Here is a 19,370-nt window from a genome sequence, read left to right on the forward strand (position 1 = left end):
TTAAAAACCCTACAGAGAGCAATGAAAAGCATCTTTAGAAGGGAGAAAATATGAAAGCAAGCTAGCACATATCAAAGTAGATAGTAAAAGTTATTTTTTCAAGTATGTTAAAAATAAAAGAGAAATGATAATGTAGTTGGTGACACAGGACACGATAATCCTGCCTGACGGACTCGTTGGAATTCTCTGAGGAGATGACAAGTAGGATGGATAAAGGGGATGCTGTGGATGTTGTATATTTGAACATTTAGAAGACCTTTGACAAGGTGAGGCTGCTTATCAAGTTCGGCATGGCATTACAGGAAAGTTACTAAGATGGTTAGAGCCATGGCTGATTGGTAGGAGGCAGTGACTGGGAACAAAAGGGTCCTTTTCTGGTTGGCTGCCAGTGACTAGTGGTGTTCCGCAGTCGTCAGTTTTGGGAGCATTTCTTTTTTCTGCTGTACATTAATGATTTAGATGGTAGATTAGATGGTTGGTCGCCAAGTTTGCAGATGATACGAAGACTGGTGGAGAGGCAGGTAGATTTCAGGAAACAGGCCAGATGCAGAAGGACATAGACACATTAGGAGAATGGGAAAGAAAGTGGGAAATGTTCGAAAATGCATCGTCATGCACTATAGTAGTAGAAATAAATGTGCGTACTATTTTTATAACGTGGAGAAAATCCAGGAAACTGAAATGAAGCTGGACTTGGGGGTCCTTGTGCAGAACACCCAGAAGTTCAACTTAAAGGTTGAGTCGGTGGTGAGGAGGACCAATGCCATGTTTGCATTCATTTCAAGAGGTCTAGAATACAAGAGCAAAGACGTGATGCTGAGGCTTTACAAGACCCGGGTGAGGCCTCACCTTGAATATTGTGAACAGTTTTGGTCCCTCAGCTTAGAAAGGATGTGCTGATATTGGAAAGTGTACAGAGGAGGTTCACACGGATGATTCCAGGAAAGAAAGGTTTAGCACACGAGGAAGGTTTGATGGCTGGAATTCAGAATCATGGGGGGTGGGGATCTCATTGAATCTTTTCGAATGTTGTAAGGCCTAGAGTGTGTACATCTGGAAAAGACGCGGGAGAGTCTAGGACAAGAGGACACAGTCTCAGATAGAGATCGGTGCTTGTTCGTTTGCTGCTTGTCATCCATATCAATGATCTGGAGGATAACGTGGTTTACTGATGAGCAGAGTTGCGGATAGCACCAAGTTTGGTGCTGTAGTGAATGTGAGGACAGTATCGTGGCTTGCAGAAGGATCTGCACCAGTTGTAAAGTGGGCTGAAAAATGGCCGATGGAATTTAATGCAGAAAAAAAACAAGGTTTCGCACTTGTGTCGACCAACCAGGCTCGGTGGGACACTGAGGACTGTGATTAAACAACGAGATCTGGGGACACAGATAATTAATCCATTAAAAGTTGTACCACAGGTGTATAGGCTCCTAAAGAAAGCTTTTGCCTCGTTGCTATTCATACGTCGATGTATTAAGTACAGGAGATCGGATGTTATGTTGAAGTCTAATTTGAAGAATTATGTGCAGTTTTCGTCAGCTACCTACAGGAAAGGTGTACACAAGGTTGAAGGATTACAGAAAAAAATACCAGCATGTTGCCGGATCTGGGGGACCTCTGTAATAAGGAAAGACTGAGTAGGGTAAGACTGGATTCCTTAGAGAGTGGAAGATTGAGAGGGGATTTGATAAAGGTAAACACAATTACAAGGGGGCATAGATGGGGTAAATGCAAGCAGGCTTTATCTATTTAAGTTGGGTAGGGATACAATCAGGGTGAAATGTGAGAAGTTTATGGGGAACATGGAGGGAAATATGGAAACATAGATAACCTACAGCACAATACAGGTCCTTGGGCCCACAATGCTGTGCCGAAAATGTACTTACTTTAGAAATTACCTAGGGTTACCTCTAGGCAATTCGTCTTCATTCACAGCGTTGTAACAATATGGAATGAGTCTGGATTACAAGTAGTTCGGACGAGCTTGATTTCAATGTTCAGTCGAAGTTTATATCGATACTGGTATATCCCTGGTAGTAGGGATATGGAGAGTTATGATACCGGTGTAGATCGGTTGGGGTAGGCAGTTTAACCGGTTTCGTTATTGACTAGATGGGCTGAAGGGCCTGTTTCTGTGCTGTTGTTTTATATGACTCTATGTTCCGGGACACGTAATTTCACCCTTTCTTCTGGAAACAAACCAATTCGGTTCGCCCATGTACGATTCAGGGAGTTTATGAATATTCATTTATTGCCACCAGCATTAACTGATTATTGTATTTCCATCCGGGCAATTCTTGCCACAAGAAACACCTTCGCCTCGGTTAACCAGCGGGTCGTTGATTCCCACTGCACCTGGAAGATTTGAGAAATTTGTTTTTCTTAACAGACGCCAATTCTAAATGGCCGGAAATTGTGCCCATGTAGGGAGTGAGTGGTTGTTTGAAATGGACGCTATTGAGGGAGTGACGCATGAACTTGAGATGGGCGTCCTCACTGTTATTGGAATGGCCATCGGGGAGGGAGAGACGGAGAAACTGACAATCTTCACCGCAGTTAACCCGGCGGTCAGGGAGGGAATGACTGATCTATTGAAAATTAGAACCAGCCAGGGAGTTGTGTGGTAGGAAAAATGGGAGCCAGGAAAGGAATGATTTCCAAATTTAAAATATTTAATGGAGAGCAGTCCAAGGCGCTGATAACATTCTCAAACTGATAGGCTATGGTCTACGGCAGAGAGAGTGAGTGGAGAAGAAAGGGACTGTGCTGAATGGAGAGAGTAGGGGAGGGAGAGAGAAAGGAAGGATAGAGAGAGAGAGAGGAGAGACTGGAGCAGAGGAAACAGAGAAATGGGTAGTGAGATTGGTGAGTGGGAGAGGGAGTAGATGGAAGGAAGAAGAAAGACGGTGAGAGAGTGACAGGGAAAGGGGAAGAGGCTCAGTGAAAATGGGAGAGGGTGGTTACAGGTGGAGGCAGAGAGGAAGAGAGATAAGAGGAGACAACTTCAACATTACATCCTGTCTCCAGTAATCAGCACTTTGATTTATGAAAGCTAGCGTGTCAAAGGCTTTCATTTCGACCCCTATATATTTCGGTCGCCACTTAAATGAATTAAGGGCTCATATTGCCAGGTCCTTTTGTTCCACCACACACCCCAGTGTACCGTTCACTGTGGAAATCTTACCCTCGGTGATCCGACTGAAAAGCAGCACCTCGCATTTCTCTGCATTAAAATCCATCTACCAGTTGTACAGCTGGTCCAGATCTCGCTGGATTCCAGCAGTCTTCCTCGTTGTCCATTGCACTCCCAATATTGGAGTCTTCCGTAAATGTGCGGATCGGGTTCGCCACATTATCATCTAGATCAGTGACAAAGATGTCAAACAACAGCGGACCCGGCACCGATCCGCTAGTCACAGGCCTCCAGTCAGAGAGGCAGTCACTCTCTCGCTTCTCCCGCAAAGCTAATACTGAATACAATTTACTACCTCTCATTGAATGCCAAGACACTGAACTTTATTGACCAGCATCCCATGCGGGACCTTGTCAAATATCTTGATAAAGTCCATGCAGACAACATTCACATCCCTGCCTTCATCAACGTCCCGTGTAAATTTCCCTTAAAAAAGCTATCATATACATTAGACACGACCTACAGGGCACAAAACTGCTCTAACTATTCGTAATCAGCCCCTGTCCATCCAAATACTTATAAACCTGACCCCTCAGAATACCGTCCAATATCTTTCCCACTACTAATGTCGAGCTCACATCAGGAGAGAGTCTTTCATAAACAGTGGAACAACATTACACATTACACATCGACACGATGGGGCAAGTGACCTAATTCTGATCATTTATAGTATGGTCGTGCTCTTGAGTCAGAGAGGGTAATTAAATCGGCCAGGATCAAATGGCGGTGCCGACTCGATGAGCCAAATTCCCCAAATCTGCCCTTATATCTGATCGGCTTATTCGCTGTTCTCCAATTTCCCATTGTCACACACATCGCTGAAGGTGACTTAAATGTTTCTGCGGGGGCCCGAGCTGTTGCTGCATTTTCAATCCACAAGTTCAGAAGGAACACCTTGGTAGGAGCTGGGAGTTTGTCAACCGAATTTGCCTCAAGGCAGCAACATGTCCGCCTCTGTAACTATTGACTTCATTCATTGATTACCATTCTGGATACCAGTTTTGTTACTTACAATTAAATTGCTCTTTCCTGTTCTAGAGATCCTCTTCGGATTCTAGTTCGCATTGTCTCCTTGGGCAACCTCATGTCTTCTTTAACATTCTTGATCTTTTCTTAAGTGTTCTCTTGCATCTCCAATTCCCCAGAAGTACCTCACTTGTCCCTACCTGCCGATAGAGGTCCGTACCTGTAGGTAGAGATCGTTAAGAGCACCAAATTTCTTGGTGTTCACCTGATAGAGAATCCCACCTGGTCCCTCAACACCAGCTCCATAGCAAATAAAGCCAAGCAGAGTCTTTACTTTTTGCGAAGGCTGAGGAAAGTCCATCTCCCACCCCCCATCCTCATCACATTCTACAGGGGCTGTATTGAGAGCGTCCTCAGCAGCTGCATCACTGCCTGGTTCGGAAATTGCACCATCTCAGATCGCAAAACCCTGCAGCGGATAGTGAGGTCAGCTGCGAAGATCATCGGGGTTTCTCTTGCCTCCATCACGGACATATACCCTACACGCGGCATCCGCAAAGGAAACAGCATTGTGAAGGACTCCACGCACACCTCATACAAACTCTCCTCCCACCTGTCGTCTGGGAAAAAGGCACCTTAACATTCGGGCTCTCACAACCAGACTATGTAACAGTTTCTTCCCCAAGGGTATCAGACTCCTCAATACCCAGAGCCTGGACCTTACTGCCCTCTTGTCCTGTTTATTATTTATTGTAATGTATGCACTGTTTGTACACTTTATGCAGTCCTGGGTAGGTCTGTAGTCTATGGCAGTTTTTGTTTTCTCTGTGTTGTTTTTTACGTACTTTAGTCTAGTTTTTGTACTGTTTCATGTAACACCATGGTTCTGAAAAGCGTTGTTTCATTTTTACTGTAAATAGCAGTTATGGTCAAAATGACAATAAAAGTGGATTGACTTGATTCGGCTTGACTTCATACCTGCTAAGCAGCTCCATTTATTTCTTCAATATCAGCCTCAATATCTCTTGAAATCCAAAGTTCTCCTAACCTGTTATATTTACCTTTTATTCTGACAGGCTCAGAAGCATTCGGGCTCTTACGACCAGAATATATAACAGTTTCTTCCCCCAAGCTATCAGACTCCTCAATACCCGAAACCTGACTGACACCTTGCCCTACTGTCCTGCTTATTATTTATTGTAATGCCGGTACTGTTTTTGTGCACTTTATGCAGTCCAGTGTAGGTCTGTAGTCTAGTATAGCTTTCTCTGTGTTGTTTTTTTACGTAGTTCAGTCTAGTTTTTTGTACTGTGTCACGTAACACCATGGTCCTGAAAACGTTTTCTCACTTTTACTATGCACTGTACCAGTAGTTATGGTCGAAATGACAATAAAAGTTGACTTGACTTGACATGACAAGCTTGGTACTCTCAAAATGTCGCTGTTGAGGGCCTCCCGTTCGCCAAGTACACCATTGCCTGATAACAGCGTGTCCCAAAGCACAGTTCTCAAAACCTTCTTAGATACCATCAAAATTGGCATTTCTCCAATTTATGATCTCAACCCGCAGGCCAGACCGTTCCTCATCTGTATTTACATTTAAAATAATGGCATTATGATCGCTGGATGTAAATATTTAGCCTTCACAATCTTCTGTCACCAGCCGTGTCTCAGTATCCAATCTGAAATCAAATCTCGCACACTCTCTCGATGGGACTTCCATGTACTGATGAAGGAAACTTTTCTGAACACATTTAACAAACACTATCCAGTCTAGGCATTTTGAGCATGGGAGACCCAGTCAATGAGTGGAAAGTTCAACTCACCTACTTTCACAAACGTATGTTTCTTGAAAAAATCTGTGATCTTCGTACAAATGTGTTCCTCGAAATCCCTCGGACTGCTGAGTGGTCTGTAATATAGCCCCAGTAATCTGGTCCTATCTTTTCTCATTACCCAGTTGTACCCAGAACGCCTCACTCGAGGAATTCTCCAGTCTTTTCTGACGGAGCACTACTACGATATTTTCCCTGATTGGTAACGCGACCACTTCTCCTTTAACCCCTCTGGCTCTGTGGCGTGACCTGGAATATAGATTTGTCAGTCCTGCCCCTGTCATACTAAGTCTCACTAATAACTACAATATTGTAAATCGTGTCGATTCATGTCTTGATCTCATCTGCCTTTTCTTCAATATTTCTTGCATTGAAATATGCGCAGAGCAGAATATTAGTCTCAACATGTTTTACCTTTTGATTCCTAACTTTGCGTGAGGGCTTAACGTCTGTTTGGGTGACTTGGATAAATACGTGGATGAGAGTGCTATGCAGAGCAGGTCAGTGGGTATCGGCAGATTAATCATTGATCACAGAGACGGGGAGCAGTGCACAATAACTTCCCGGTGTGGAATACGGAGACTAAGAATCGTGTGCGGTAAAACTCCCCACTGTCGGATATGGCGACCAGAACCAGACGCCGTAAAACTCCCGGCATGCAACCGTAAGCCCACGATGGATTTGTTCGATTACTTCTGAACATACATTATTAACGGCCCTGCAACTTGGGACTGAATGAATAGTTGGTCTAACAATTCTAATCAGACACACCATCTCCCCGCCTTTCTCCCTCACTCCTGTCTACGTATCCCATCTCCCTCACTCCCTCCTCACAGTCCCTCTTCCTCATAGGGCCCTTTACTCCAGCCTTCCCTTCTTGCTCACTGTCTCCTCACCGTCTCACCTCTCCCTCACTTCTTCCTTATCATCGTCCATCTCAATCATCTTTGCCGTCCATCTCAATCATCTTTGCTTCCTCACCGCCTCTCTCCATTCCCCTTCCCTCTTCCCTATCCCTCTCAGTTACACCCATGCAAGACCAGTCTTCCACTTTCTTTCACCCCTTTCCTCGCTATTTCCTTCTGTTTCACCCCTCTCTCTATATCAATAACAGGTCAACGGAGAACGGCATGTCCACGGCACTTCACTCTTCCCTGACCCACCTGGACAACCCCAACTCTTGCGTCAGAGTGCTGTTCATTGACTTTAGTTCGGCTTTCAATAGTGTGGTCCCCTCCAAGCTGATCGCCAAACTTCGCCAACTTGGTATCAGCTCATCCCTCTGCAATTGGGCCTTGGACTTTCTGACTAACAGACCCCAATTAGTTAAGTTAGACAACCTCTCCTCCCCTACTCTCACCCTGAACACGGGCGTGCCTCAAGGCTGTGTGCTGTGCCCTCCTCTGTACTCCCCTTTCACCTATGACTGTGTTCCTCTGCATGGTTCGAACTCCATAATCAGGTTCGCAGACGACACCACGGTGGTTGGCCTGATCCGAGGGGATGCCGAGACGGCCTGCAGGGAGGAGGTCCAGTGCCTGGCCGCGTGGTGTGCCGACAACAACCTGGCCCTTAACACCCAGATCAAGTAGATCATTGCAGACTTCAAGCATGCTAGGAGCCACAGTCACGTCCCCATCTACAGCAACGGAGCTGTAGTGAAGCGTGTATCAAGCTTCGGATTCTCTGGTGTCCACATTTCCGAGGATCTTACCTGGTCCCTGAACTCGTCCAACCTGATCAAGAAGGCACAAGAGCGCCTTTAATTCCTGCTGAGCATCAAGAAAGATCACGTCTGTCCCAGGATACTGACGGACCTTCACCGCTGTACCACTGAGTGCAGACTCACCGACTGCATCTCAGCGTGCTCTGTTACGTGCCCCGTAACGGGTTAAAAAGAGCCAGCAGAAATGGACACACCTGGAGTATGTGTCTTCCGTTAAAAACTCTATTTTATTAGTTACTATGTGAATAAAGTGATATATAAGAAGATAAGGGAAACAGGTTAGCAGAGTATATGTATATATAAGTAAGTAAAAATATGTTCCCAAACTTCTCCCAGCTCAGGTGGTGAATGGAACAGTCTTACGATTGGTACAGGTATGAAATCTGTTCGGCTCTGCATATTGAATTGAGTAGATGAAGAGAGAGAGAGAGGCAAATGTTTTGTTTTCCCAGTGCCGAAGCCGTCGAGTCGTCCATGCCGTCCTCCTGCTCCGGAAACTTATTAAAGTCTCCGACTGTGACCAAACAAAAGAGAGTGCCGTTTTCACGCGGTAAAGCTATCAACCCAGGCGAGGGTTAAACACACCGATAGCTTTCCACCGCTCACCTCTTTGTCCACACTGTGAGCAAAAGCAGTGTCGTGGGCACACAAAGCTCAACCAGTGTCAGTGTCTTCCGTGTCTCTGGTGTGTCTGATCACAAACCCAGTTGACCCTGTATATATTCCGCAACTGCCGAACACCAGCTCTCCATCATATAGCTCCGCCTTGCAATTTCCAAGGCAACTCATAGGCTTTCGTTGCCCTCTCTCATCTCTGAAAGAGCACACGGGGTCCGCTCTCTCTCTCTTTTTAAAGGAACAGTCCATATTTAATAATCCTTCAGATCTCGTCACCGACACCATTGGCAGCTCATCCAGGGGATGGAAAACTCTGATCCCAATCTTCCGCTGACTTGCAACTCTACCCGCCACGGGATGAAACTCACAAGGCAAAACCTGGAGCGGGGACTCCTAAGGCAGTCTTATGTTGTGTTCAACGCAAACTGGCTACACCTGTGATGCTTCTAGTCCCAAGCTGTGTCAGTCCCTGCTGTTCCTCTGGGTTCACCAGATGCATGGAGACCGGAGCGTGCTACATGGGCAACAGCTTGCTCTCCATAAGGCACTGTCCTGGCTTGCGTATCGAGTCAGCTGGGACGTAACAGTCGTGGTCGACTCTGACAGACTGAGGCTTCATAAGACAGAGCCTCACACCACACAACCAGCATACTCACCAGCTGTATCTCAGTGTGGTATGTTACGTACCCCGTAACGGGTTAAAAAGAACCAGCAGAAATGGGCACACCTGGAGTCTGAGTCTTCCGTTATAAACTCTATTTTATTAGTCACTACGTGAATAAAGTGATATAAAACGAGATAAGGTAAACAGGTTAGCAGAGTTTATGCACCTATATACGTGAATAAATATGCTTCCCCAACTCAGGTGATTGGGTGATACAGTCCCACCTGGGATGGTAAGTAATCAGTTCAGTTCTGGAATTTGCTTTCAGTAGAGATGGAGAGAGAGAGTTAGAGTGTTGGTTTGTCTTCCAATGCCGGTGCCGATCCTCCACGTCGTCCTCCTGTTCTCGAAGCTTACAGTCACCGACTGTGACCACAAAAAGGTGATTCCGTCTTCTGTGGTGGAGTTATCACCACAGACCAGGGTTAAACACACCGATAGCCTCCCACCGGTCACACCGTTGTCCACACTGTGAGCAAAAACCCTACCCTTGTCGTGGGTAAAGAGAGCTCACCAGTGTCCTTCTTGTCCCTGGAGTAGTGTTTCTCCTTTGGCGTGTCTGATTAAAAAGTCGACTGACCTTGCATATATCTCTGTAGTGCGAAACACGAGCTATCTATCATATAGCTCCGCCTTTCAGTTCCCAAGGCAACTCACAGACTTTCTGTCTCCCTGCTGCTGAATCAGCACACAAGCTATTCGCTCCTCTCTCTCTCTCTCTCTCTCTCTCTCTCTCTCTCTCTCTCTCTCTCTCTCTCTCTCTCTCTCTCTCTCTCTCTCGTTTAAAGGAACAGTCCACTTTAGAATAATCCTTCAGATCTCGTCACAGGTATGGCAATTGTCCTGTATCGGACCGCAAAGCACTCCAGTGTGTGGTGAAAACTGCCCAGCGGATTATCGGCACCCAATTGCCCACCATTGAGGACATCTACCATAAACGCTGCCTGGGCAGGGCGAAAAGCATTATCAAGGATGCCTCTCACCCAGATCATGGACTTTTGACTCTCCTCCCATCTGAAGTAGCCTCCACTCCTTCACCAGCAGGCTCAGGAGAGCTTCATCCCTGAGGCTGTGACCCTGCTGAACCTCACATCACAGCGCTAAGCAATATTGCACCCATATTGTCCTGTCACAGTACTGTTATATTTGTGTACTGTAACACTTAATTCTATATTCGCAGTTATTTGGTAAATAACACTATTCTTTGCATTTCTGGTTAGATGTTAACTGCATTTCACTGGCTTTGTACTGGGTACAAAGATGAATCTAATCCAAAATAACCTAAAAACAAACCGTACTCCTCTCTCCTGCATCTCTTCATCTCCTCACTCTCTCATGCCTCGCTCTTCATTTTTCTCATACTCTCTCTCCCCTTCTCGCTTTCTATTCCGTCTGTTTCTCTTATGTCCCATTCTCTTTCTCATCCCACAATACCTGTCCCTACCCCTATCACCCGCCATCTCACTCTCAATCTTAGTCACCCTCTCTTCCCCTCTCCTTCTCCCCCTCCTCCCACTTACACCTCTCTCACTCCAACTCAACTGCCTCTCTGTAACCTCCTCCATCTCCAGCTCTCTCCCTATCTGTCTCTCTCCCTATGTCCCACCCTCTCCTCCTCGCTGTCCCAAACACTCTCACTGCTGGCACCCGTATCCCACCGTCTTCCCTCTCTCTCACCCTCTAAATGTACCGCTCACACCACGCGTTCTCCGTCTTTACGCGTGCTCTCTCCTACTCTCTCTCACCCTCCCTTCCGTCACACCCTGTGCTCTCCACCTCATCCCAACATATATCAACATTATGTAGATGACAAGCGGCATTTGTAATTGGGATCGTTGTAGGTTCCAGACCCTCGGCAATGGTCTCGATATATGAGGAGCAGAGGGTTCTTGGGGTCAGAGCCCACAGGGCACTCAAACCTATTACGCAGGTTGACTCTGTGGTTAAGAAGGCATACGGTGCATTGGCCTTTGTTAATCATGGGATTGAGTTTAAGAGCCGAGAGGTAATGTTGAAGTTATATAGGACCCTGGTCAGACCCCACATGAAGTACTGTGCTCAGTTCTGGTCTCCTCACTACAGGAAGAATGTGGAAAGCATTGAAAGGATGCAGAGGAGGTTTACAAGGATGTTGCCTGGATTGGAGATAATTGATTGAGTGAGCTTGGCCTTTTCTCCTTGGAGCGAAGGAGAATGAGAGGTGACCTGATAGAGGTGTACCAGATAATGCGAGGCATTGATCGTGTGGATAGTCAGAGGCTGTTCCCCAGGGCTGAAATGGCTCGCAAACGCTATCCAGTCTAGGAATTTTGAGCATGGGAGACCCAGTCAATGTTTGGAAAGTTAAAATCACCTACTTTCACAAACTTATGCTTCTTTGAACAGTCTGTGATCTCTCTAAAAATGTATTCCTCGAAATCCCTCGGACTTCTGGGTGGTCTGTAATTTAGCCCCTGTAACCTGTTCCTATTTTTTCTCATTACTCAGTTTCACCCATAACGCCTCACTAGAGGAATTCTCCAGTCTGTCCTGAGGGAGCACTACTACGATATTTTCCCTGACTGGTAACACGACCTCTTCTCCTTTAACCCCTCCCGCTCCGTGGCTTCTAAAACAATGGAACCCTGGAATATATATCTACTACTCTTGCCCCTGTTATAGCCAAGCCTCAAGGATGAATACAATATTGTAAATCATGTCGATTCATGTCCTGGTCTCATCTGCCCTTTCTTCAATGCTTCTTGCATTGAAATATACGCAGAGCAAAACATTAGTCTCAACATGCTTTACCTTTTGAATCCTGACTTTGCCTGAGGGCTTAGCATCTGTTTAAGAAACTTGAATAAGTACGTGGATGGGAGGGCTATGGAGGGCAGGTCAGTGGGAATCGGCAGATTAATAATTTGTCACGGAGATGGGGAGCAGTGAACAATAACCGGTGTGGAATACGGAGACTGAGAATCGTGTGCGGTAACACTCCCCACTGCTAGATATGGAGACCAGAACCGCAGGCGGTAAAACTCCCGGCATAGAAACGTAATCTCACGGTGGATTTGTTCGGTGACTTGTGAACATACATGATTATCGATCCAGCAAGTGGGGACTGAATAAAAAGATAGTCCAACAAATCTAATCAGGCACACCATCTGCTCGCCTTTCCCCCTTACTCCAGGCTTCTTATACTGTCTCCCTCATCACTCCCTCCTCCCAGTAACTCTTCATTATCCGGCCCTCTACTCCAGCCTTACCTTCTTGCTCCCTGACTCCCTCATCGTTTCGCATCTCCCTCACCCCTTCCTTATCATCACCCCTCTCAATCATCCTTACTTCTTCAGCGCCTCTCACCCTCCCTTCCCTCTTCTCTATCCTTCAGTTACACACCTACGACCAGTCTTCCAGTCTCTTTCACCCCTTTCCTTGCTCTTTACTCACTCTCTCTGCTCCTCTATTAACAAATCGTACTCCTCTCACTTCATCTCTTCACTCTCTCATGCCTCTGTTCATTTCTCTCACACTCTCTCCACACTATCCATCTGTTTCCCTTACTTTTCCATTCTCTCTCCCGTCCCACAATCCTAGTCCCTACCCCTATCACCCACCATCTCACTCTCAATCTCGGTAACCCTCTGCCTTCCCCTCTCCATCTTCCCCTCTCAAGCGCCCTCTCACCTCACTCAAACTCGTCTCTCTCACTCACTCACTCATATGCCTCTCTGTAACCTCCCCCATTTCCAACCCTCTCCCTCTCTATCTCTCTTCCTGTCCCACACTCTACCCCTCTCTCTCCCAAACACTCTCCCTGCTGGCTCCCGTATCCCACACTGTCTTCCCCTCTCTCTCACCCTCTAAATACACCTCTCATCCAACCCGTTCTCTCTCTTTGCTCCCTCTCTTACTCTCTCAACCGCCTCTCCCTCTCACAATCTCTCTCTCTCTCCGTTCTCTCTCTGCCTGCTCTATCTCTCTTCCTCCCTCCTGTCTCAGCCTGCGCTCTCACCTCATCCCATACACACATCAACAATATTTAAATGCCAAGTGGCATTTATAACAAGGATCTTTGGAGGTTCCAGATCTTCGGTAATGGTCTTTATATATGAGGATTAGAGGGATCTTGGATTCCAAGTCCATAGGACACACAAAGTTGCTAGGCAGGTTGACACTGTGGTAAAGAAGACATCCGGTGCAATGGACGCAGTCAATCATGGGTTTGAGTTTAAGAGCTGAGAGGTAATGTTGCAGCTAAATAAAACCCTGTTCAGACCCCAATTGAAGTACAGTTTTCAATTCTGGTCGTCCTCAGGGAGGGTGCGAAAACCATAGAAACGGTACAGGGGTGATTTACAAGGATGTTGCCTGGATGGGAGAGCATGCCTTATGAGAATGGATTGAGTGAGCTCGGCTTCTTCTCCTGGGAGTGACGGAGGATGAGAGGTGACCTGCTAGAACTGTCCAAGATCATGAGAGGCATTTTGTGTGGAAAGTCAGTGGTTTTTCCCCAGAGCTGACTTGACGAGCACGAGAGGGCAATGTTTTAAGATGCTTGGAAGTAGGTACAGAGGAGATGTCAGGAGCACAATCCCCACCTGGCGAGATTCAGGTGATCACATTTTGATCACTGATCCAAACACAGACAACGGATGTTTGCAAATGAAGATACAAAATACATTATCAGAAAACGAATTATTCTCATCGAAAATTCATCTTCTCATCTTAATTCCCTAGGAGTGTTCTGAGGGGAGGGGTGTTTTGAAGTTGTTTCTTTCAGCTGGTCCCGCCCGCTGTCTCCACACGCTCCCTCTCGTGAATCATTCGTAACCAGGGCAACACTCAAAATGCTTGGGAAATGCTGCAGGCCAGGCAGCATCTATTGATGGTCGACGTTTCGATCCAAGACACTTCAGCGGGACTAGAATGGAAGGATAAGGGGTCAGATCATTGATTGATTTGGAAGGTACGTGTTGTTGTTCTGTGAAACTCTGAGGCCAGGGTAGGTGTGCAAGCAGCTGCCTGTCCAGTCACATTCCTGAGAACAGGGAGCTGCCTTTGGGCTGAAATCAGATCGAACCGGTTCCGCAAATCACTCTCATTAGGGTGTGTGCAAAGTCGCTTTAATATTGTATTTAACCCTTTCTGCAGCAGGGAAGAGCGATAGAATCGATATCTATCCGATCCTTCTTTTTTCAATTTTTTAACTCAGATTACAATTTTCTACAGTTTTTAAAGAAGTATTTTTCACGATTCATTTAAATAACTAGTTACCCTTATTCCCAACTGTAGCATTCCTTAATATAGAAACATAGAAACGCTAAAGCACAATACAGGCCCTTCGGCCCACAAAGCTGTGGCGTACATGTCCCTACATGAGAACTACCTAAGCTTAGTCATAGCACTCTATGTTTCTGAGCTCCATGTAGCCATCCAGGAGTCTCTTAAAACACCCTATCGTTTCCACCTCCAGCCCCGCCGCCGGCAGCCCACCCCACACACACCTCTCTGTGCTTATATAAAAAAAAACTTGACATCTGCTCTGTATCTACTTCCAATACTTTAAACCTGTGCCCTCTCGTGCTAGCCATTTGAACCTTGGGAAAAAGCCTCTGAATATCCCCACGATAATTACCTTGTACCCCTCTATCAGGACACTTCTCATCCTCCGTCACTCCAAGAGAAAAGGCCGAGTTCACTCAACCAATTCTCATAAGTCATGCACTCCTTACATGGAGATGCCAGGTTCATATTATTGGCATCGTGATCACCGGATGCAAAGTGTTGCTAAGCACAAATTTCTGTCACCTGCCCTGCCTCATTCCTTCATAGCAGATTCAGTATTGCACGCTTACTGTTGGGGCTTCTGCGTGCTGATGAAGGAAAAGTTCTTCGACACATTTCACAAACTCTATCCCACCTGGTCCATTTACCTTATGAGATTCCCTGCCATTATGTGGGAAGGTAAAATCACCAAGTGTAACAACCTTGAGTTTCTTGCAACAATATACGATCTCACAAATGTGTTTCTCTAAATCCCTGGGACTGTCGGGTTGTCTTTAATCTCGCCCCATTACCGTGGCCATACCTTACTTATCTCTCATTTCCACACGGAATGCCTCATTAGTCGGGTTCTACAATTTGTCCTGACGGAGCACTGCCGTGACATTTTCTCTGACTGGTAACGCCACCCATCCTTCATTAATCCTCCCCGCTCTGAAACGGCTTAAATAATTTGATCCAGCTGTGCTGGATGTGGAGTGTTTGAGCTGAAATTCGCCCTGCAGAGGACAGCCGTGTTGACAAGGAGGGTGGAGCCTGAACCTGGCGCGATAAAATTCGCAGCCTGGGATTGGCTGAATAAACCGGAGAATCTCCGCCCAACGAGTTGGAAAAGTGCGATCGACACGGAAATCCAGACAGAAACCTCTTGCGACCGTGAGGGAGAGTTCAGACAGGCTCTGTAATTCTGTCTGTTTTTGCTGCATTTGTCCTAGTCCCCTCTCCTCCCGCTGACCGACCTGTACTAGGCTGGTGAGGAGGTGTGGGATCAGAACTGCGGACGGCTTCATTTACCCCGGATCATCCGGACCTGCCTATCTGTAACGAGCGACTAACGCATTCTAACCGAATCGCCCCGGGAGCAGCAGCACCGCCTGAGTTCTCGGTGCATGATCGGGTATCCAGGACCGCGATAAACCCCGGGCGGTACCAACATCAGAGGTAAATGTTGTCTCCGATTCTGCAGATCAGAGCGTTTACAGCGGGGCTCGGCTATTGTTCGGACTGTGAGGGAAAGAAAGGGGAGAATGGAGTTCTGATAAGTTCAATTAACTAGTTATTGACCAAATGCATTAAGAGAAACGACGTCGTTACCTTCAGTCATACACATTTTCTAGGGCGGTTTGTACTGAGTCGGTGCGGATGGACATTGCCCACGGATAAAGACATCCAAAACTGTCCCACAGGGCAGGGCAGGGCCGGGTTCGTTCTCGTTCTCTCTCCCCCTCTCCCCATCTCCCCCTCTCCCCCTCTCCCCATCTCCCCCTCTCCCCCTCTCCCCCTCTCCCCCTCTCCCCCTCTCCCCCTCTCCCCCTCCTCCTGTTCGGGACGTCGCAGTGGAGAATGCCACAGAGCAATTTATCTAATTAAAGCGCAAAATATGATATTAAAACTACAAATGATGGGAGTTTAGGGTCAAATTAAATGCTGGAATCTCACAAACGTAGCAATTGTAACAGGTAGTCATTCAGATTTCAGACACTGGGGAACTTTCTTTTCCCTACTATCGGGTGTTTATTGCTGTATTTTCTGTAACAGAAGTGATTAAATACAATATCAAGCCAGCTTGGTGCAGTTGAAGTGGAGTGTCGAACTGGTCTGTGTGGTTTCAGCAGAGAATCCTGCGGACAGGCAGCAGCTTGCACACAGAAAATCGCGCTGTGAGTCTCACTGAACAACAACACCAGCCCCGACTGAGTGCGAGCAGAAAGCATCTTTCACCCCGGGAGTGACATGTGAAATATTCCACGGGGCAAGAGACCCGTCACCGATCTCTCTCAAACATGAGAAATTCAGTTAATGATGGAAATCCGAGAAACACACACAAAATGCTGGAGGAACTCTGCAGGCCAGACAGCGTCTATGGAAACGAGTAGAGTCGACCTTCGAGACCCCGGCCAATGCACTTTACATCGCGTCATTGGTTCTATCGCTCTTCCGTGTAGCAGAAAGGGTTAAACTTTCTTCACATTTGAATGACAGTGTTTTGTCGAACAAGTTTGGATTTGAATTCAGCAGAACGGCCGCTCCCTGTTCTGTGGAATGTGACGGACAGGCAGCCGCTTGCTCGCAGACCCTGAGCACCGAGTCTCACAGAACAACAAGCCGCACCTTCCAAATCAGTCAATCATCTGCCCTCTTCCCCATTCCAGTCCAGTCCTGATGATGGGACTCGTCCCAAAAGCCGACTGTTTACACCCATCCTCAGATGCTGCCTGACCTGCTGAGTTCCTCCAGTATTGTGTGTTGCCATGGTTTCGAGAGATCCCTATGGAGCGGCGGGCGGGGCTATTTGTAAGAAACGACACACAGTATTCTTCCGGAATTAAGGTGAGAATAATTCAGCTTCTGATATTTATTTCCGATCTTTATTTTCAGACAACCAATTGTCTGTGCTTTGGATCAGAGATCAAGGAGATATTTGTGTTTTTTTAAAGCCACTTCTGGCTGTGGTGCTTTTGTGGGAACAGCTCTAGAACAACGGCCCCCTGTTTCAAAGCAAGGGTGCAGGAGCTGTACAGCAAACACCTGTTCCCTTTTCAGAATTCCTTATTTCGGACGAATACATTGATTGTTCCTGTGTTGATTGTGAACAATTTGAACTCTTTCTCTCATTGGCCAGTGGAAGCAAAGACTGTAATTCTGTTTAAGCACGGGATTCTTGATCAACAGTGGGTTTGAAGTGTTACAGGGATGGACATGGGGGAATAATTATGAAATTTTAGATCTGATCAGCTATGATTTCATGATCTGCATCAGTTCCGAGGGCCCGTGTGGTCCATTTATGCGTGTTGATCTTTTGACTTGAAAAGCACAGACAACTTAATTAGTGTAAATTGATAAATGACTGCATGCGAAGTGAGACAGGATTTTATTTATGTATTTGAACTGAAATCAAACATTAATTATTTACGTCCAGCTTTGTGCGTTATTTATGCACCCCAGCTGCGAGAGGGCATTGAATTTATGACTAACGGTGAACTAGACAGCACGGTATCGGACGTGAGACACGGTCCCCGTTCCCTGTTAATCTCGCTGCAGACTCTTTGGGGATTTCCTGCAGCAGCTCACAGCCCCGCCCACTGCCCGACACGCGCGCTCTCGCAGAGCTCGTTACCCTCGCGCTCCCGGGCTCACGCTGAGACCATTTGGGAAACCTTACGCGCCCGTCATCTGCCAGACAACTGTCGTCAAGTGATCTGCAAGTTATTTAGCTGCCGGAATATGTCAATGTATGCCTCATCTCAGAGCGAACTGACCGCGCAGGTGAAGCACACTGGACCAGATCCATTTCCCCTCACCCGGGAATTCAAACTGTGGGTAGCGGGAGCGCACTGAACGCCATCCAGTTACAACATCAGATGTAAGTGATGTCTCCTATAGCGGCTTATAGGTTTTATCGTTTTCCCTGCAGGAGAAAGGGTTAAAGCGACTTTGCTCATTCCCTAATGAGAATGAATTGTCCTATAAATTGGATTTAATTTCAGCAAAAAGTCCACTCCTGTGTGAGGAATGGATGGACAGGCAGCTGAGGTCATACAGACCCGAACTCCCAGAACCACAACCCACGCCTCCCTAATCAATCAATCAATCATCTGACCCTTCCCCCTTCCTTTCCAGTACTGATTAAGTGTTCCGGCCCAATATATCGGACTGTTTATTTCCCTCCACGGATGCTGCCAGGGCTGCTGAGTTCTTGTCGCAATTTATGCATTGCCAATGCTAGAAACCATTAGCGAGAGCTCGCGTGTGGGGCAGTGGGCGGGTTGAGTTGAAAGGAACAATTTGCTGGATGGTGATACATTTATGGATATAGAAATTACATTCACACTGTCAGTATATTCCTGGGAAATTAAGAAGAGATCCCGCGGAGCAGAACCCCCCCCCCCCCCAGTAGCCGGAGGTCCCCACATCGCTACCAGTCGTAGGAAGCTGGAGGGACAACGGAGAGAGCTCGGCTGTCCGGTCCTTTCTCTGTGACACTCCCGACCTCCACATCAACTCCATCCATCCGACTCCGGCAAACTTTAACAATCAGCAAACACAATTTCCCTCAGCGACCGGCTGTCTGAATGATCCCCTGGCTTTCAAAGAAAGGGATCCTTACGGTCCACATTGTCAGGGTGTTTAGTTTACCAGGATTTAAAGTCTGCAACAAGGAGAGGTCAGAATAATGTCACTGTCATTGTCAGAACAATGGTCACTGTTTGTAGACCCGTCTGGCAATTCTGGTGTACGTTAGTAAAACAGCAGTTTTTCAAACTACTGAACAATGACAAATTGCGCCATTTAAATCTGTAGGAAACAGGATCACCCTGGAAAGTCCCCGGCAAAAAAATTAGGATTTTGTGACCCAACTCGGGACAAACAGCGCACTGCCTACTCCATCAGGAATACTGCACAACAGGGCGAATCGCATGATTGATTTTGTTTTCCCTCGGAAATCAAATTAAACGTCCATGCAGGTACTTTGCAGCACAAGTGCCCACACGCCCACACCAGATCTGACGTCATGTGTGCGATATTTCACGTCATACGTGCGCTGCCCGGCTCGCGCTGAGATGGGTTAATGGGTTAAAAATATTAATCACGTCACCCCAC

The 19,370-nt window shown here is 46.7% G+C and overlaps 1 protein-coding gene across 1 annotated transcript in view; it reads left to right on the forward strand.

Annotated features, from left to right (window-relative positions):
* The first annotated feature begins 17,084 nt into the window (after nucleotides 1-17,084).
* Nucleotides 17,085-19,370, forward strand: part of LOC132389628 (NACHT, LRR and PYD domains-containing protein 3-like) — a 65,706-nt gene continuing 63,420 nt past the window's right edge. The window contains exon 1 of the mRNA XM_059962139.1: nucleotides 17,085-17,099. The gene's annotated coding sequence lies outside the window, so the exon portion shown is untranslated. The remainder of the gene's footprint in view (nucleotides 17,100-19,370) is intronic.

The sequence above is a fragment of the Hypanus sabinus genome, unplaced genomic scaffold (genome assembly GCF_030144855.1).
Source record: "Hypanus sabinus isolate sHypSab1 unplaced genomic scaffold, sHypSab1.hap1 scaffold_62, whole genome shotgun sequence".
NCBI lineage: Eukaryota > Metazoa > Chordata > Chondrichthyes > Myliobatiformes > Dasyatidae > Hypanus > Hypanus sabinus.